This window comes from Mus caroli, chromosome 16 (genome assembly GCF_900094665.2).
Source record: "Mus caroli chromosome 16, CAROLI_EIJ_v1.1, whole genome shotgun sequence".
Classification (NCBI taxonomy): Eukaryota; Metazoa; Chordata; class Mammalia; order Rodentia; family Muridae; genus Mus; species Mus caroli.
Genome location: NC_034585.1, coordinates 14,985,452 through 14,989,002, shown reverse-complemented (window position 1 = coordinate 14,989,002; position 3,551 = coordinate 14,985,452). Strand labels below are relative to the sequence as shown.

Below are 3,551 nucleotides of genomic sequence, written 5' to 3'. Positions count from 1 at the left end.
AAAAAAAAAAAAAAAGAATTCTTCTCTGTTTTCTGAGGGTCTAAGTTCCTCAGATAAGCTGATTCTAGCTTCCAAGAAGAGGAGTTACCCAATTTTAAAGGTACTGAGACAAGTTTGGGGGCTGACTCCTTTAGATGGGAGGCAAGTTGGCCTCACAGCATTACAATAAAGACTAAATGCAAAACTGAACTGGGTCAGGGACTCTCGGGGTCCAGGGGAGCTCTCCTTGGCCAGGTGCTCCTGGATATAGGATTAGACCTCAACCAAGCAGGGTTTGGAGGGGGCAGCTAAGGCAGGCTTCAGTTCCCATACTGAGGGCTAGGGCTTCTGAGAACACCACACTAAGCACTGCCTTACTGTGGGCTGCCGTGGGGCCACTGGTGGCTGGCTTGATGTGGAAGGCAGGAGATAGTGGCATGGTACGCAACAAAACTGTTTTGAATAACTTCTTCGAGATCCTGGCAGAAGAGTTTATAATCGTCAGGCAAGGTACCTATTGCAGTAGGGTATTGAGCCAGGCCCAAGCCAGGCCTATCAGTCAACTGAGGTTCTCACAGACAGAGCTGAGATTGTCCTACTAGTGTTCAAAGTGGAAGACATATAATCACCCAGCTGAGCCAAAAAAGCAGTCTAGTAGTCATGGAGAGCCATCGAAGGTTCCAGGTTGGAGCCAAGAACCCAGTGGAAGTCTGTCCTGAGTGGCCAAGGGTCTGGTATGCATCCAGCTGGAGGGCTCCTTTCTGCAGGCTTACTGGCAGAAGAGTCATTAATTGTACTGTTCCACTCCACGGTGGTGCATACACATGTGGGGTTCCCACAGTAGGGCCTCTCAGACCAGGAATCCGCCAAGGGATCATGTCGTGAAGTACCATCGTCTGCTGCCAAGGGTGTGCGTTGGTGAAACTGGCTGCCATCTGGGCAGGGCTGCCAGGACTCTGCCAATGGTACCTGCTACGAAGCCTGCCAGGAGCGAAGGAAGGACGTGCCCGCAGAAGACCTGGCGTGGACAGAAGAGGCAGGCACAGCACAATAGACCAAGAAGCAGCTGGGCAGGGTGTGGCAGACTGCCATTCCAGGTAAATGTCGAGGACCAGGGGAGCTGAGGCAGTGAGAGTCGAGGGACTGTCAGATGCAGGCCATCATCCAAGGAAATCTGTCCAAAAACAAGGTAAGGAAGAGCAGGGACCAGGCTCAACCATCACCTCTGACTGGCAGGAGAAGGCAGCGGGCAGAAAACCCTAAGGGACCGGACTTGCTGCTCTGAACTGGGGGAGGGACCAGAGGCTGGTCCTGGAGTTTGGAAATAAGACAAATGCTGCCTACAACTTCCAAGGTGTAATGACAGGTGCTGTCAATCCAAATCAGAACATCAGGGAATTTTGGGGCAATGACAGCAGCAACTGTCATTTGTCCCATTTGTACTGAATGCTGACCACACACCACCCACAAATTGGGTACTATTATCATTGGCAAGAAGAACGGCAAAGTGATGTGTATGCAGTCACACACCAACTAGTAAATGACAGTAGAGGAACAGAACCTGGCTGCAGAGACAAGCTTAGCCACAGATCACTTTGAAGGTTACAGACTACCCTTCTACTACTTCAGAGTGGAGTGAGTGGGCTCCGGCTGCCTCAGCACTGTAAATTACTAAGAACAGAGCACACCAAAACACCCTGCACACACAGCACCAGGCACACCTGGCAGGCAGAGGCATTACAAAACTGTCTTGCTTATCTGTCTCCTCCTGCTCCCAGCATTTCCAGAGAGACCACCTGCAGGCAAAGCTACCCAATCCTGAGCACTTGTCCCTCGTCCTCATCCCAGTCAATAGCCAAGCACCCTCACCTCCACAAGTGAAATTCTGATTCCACTTGGAGGCCTCCTCCTGTGACCTCCAGCACACAGGGTGAGCCTGGAAAGCGCCTTCTGTGGTTGGCTCTATCTGTATTCTAAGCTATGGTCACCAGAGGCCAGGCAAGGAACCCTCCTGGACTCTCACACTCTGCTCCAGTCTCTCTAGGGAGGGAAGCCCACCACTTGGAGAGCTCTTCTCAACTCTCTTCATCCCTATACACCTAGCCCAATTCTCTCTCCTAGGAGCACCAAGTTCTGCATATGTCTTCACACCTGGCTTTCCATGTGTTTACCCCAAATCCAGAGTCAGTTTCTCCAGAAAGGTACAGCAAGGTTCATCTTTCTACCAGCACCTCCCAACTGGCTTGCAACACTCAGCTGTCAGCACCCCCAGTACCTACTTCTACCACCCAAGCATTTCAGAACATCTCAGGTAGACCCTTGACTCACACCTGAAAGCCCGGCCCTTGACCTGGAATTCCCACCATAATCATCAGCCAGACCCAGTCTCTCAGTGCGTAATTCCCAAAAGCCAGGCTCCACTCCCCAAAGTTAGGCTGCCCACAAACACCATGTTGCGTGCCCAGAGCCCATGTGCCACCAAGCCCTCTTGCCCCAACTTCGAACCTTAGATTTTATCTGCCTGCCCGAGTGCCCCTGACAACCTAGGAAGAGAAGAGCCCCTAGCCCTGCGCGAGCAGTCAACTTCTGCTGCTTCCTTACTGAGATAGTCACTAACTTTTTGAGCTTCATGATCATCCCATGCTGAGGTCTCATACCCTCAGCATACCTGTCTGTTGAACTCTCTCGCTTCTCTCCGCCTTCCCTGCCTGGCACTAGGTAATTTCGTTCCTTTTCCTGGGCTGGACAACAATCTTAAAGACGCAGGGCCGCGGCGCACGGTAATCTTCCGAAGGCCGGGCAATACCTAATACGCTTGCTGAGTTCTCTGCTCCCGAGACCCAGGAGACCCGGGAACAGAACATGCCCAAAGTCATCATGTGAGTGGAGGACAGACTACCTGCACCGCCCGCCCACCAGAAACGCCATGCAGGACATTCAGATCTTAAGCTCCCGGACAACTAAGTTCACCTACCTAGGACTGCGCCAGGAGGGGCCGCCAGAGTCAGAGGCTCCGCTGGAGAACACCAGGCAGAGGGGCTTCTTCCGAGGTCAGGATCCCACCGCCACCTGCAAAGGGAAGAGCGAGATCAGATGAGCGGGGCGGGACTCTTCAAGACAGGGCCCCCACGCCGGCGCCCCACCTCGCGCCACCACACAGACCCCGCGAAGATCCGAGCCTGACGCAGCCAGACCCGAGGGTCTTGCGGCCACCTCATCGGCCACGCCCCCTCGGCGTGCGCGGCCACCCCCGACGTACCCGCTCTGGCGCTCCGCACGCCCCAAGTTAGCCTTCCCGCGGGGCTGCGCGCGCACGCTCGGCCCACCGCGCCTGCGCCGTAAACAGCGAGGCCTCAGTCTCGCAGAGGGCCACACCGCGCCAGCGCGACAGCGCGGGGGCTGATGGGAGCGCGCGCTCTGTACTAAGTGGAGAGGCCCGGTTCGCAGGTGCTGGGTGGTCCTGGGTCCCACTGGGGCAGGCAGGGGGGCGGTTCTCATGCGTTGTCAGTCCTGGAGGACTGCCCAGGGCCGGCTTGGATCTAAAGGCTAAGGGCGTCATCAGGCCTCCGGTA

The 3,551-nt window shown here is 55.1% G+C and overlaps 1 protein-coding gene across 4 annotated transcripts in view; it reads right to left on the bottom strand.

The window, feature by feature from the left end:
- Gnb1l (G protein subunit beta 1 like) overlaps window positions 1-3,320 on the bottom strand; it is a 65,670-nt gene extending 62,350 nt beyond the window's left edge. The window contains exons 1-2 of one of the 4 annotated variants that reach the window (XM_029470214.1): window positions 3,239-3,320; window positions 2,954-3,048 (exon numbers count right to left, since the gene is read on the bottom strand). The gene's annotated coding sequence lies outside the window, so the exon portion shown is untranslated. The other 3 variants (XM_021185153.2, XM_029470215.1, XM_029470216.1) reach the window with 3 other exon arrangements.
- Window positions 3,321-3,551: the final 231 nt, after the last annotated feature.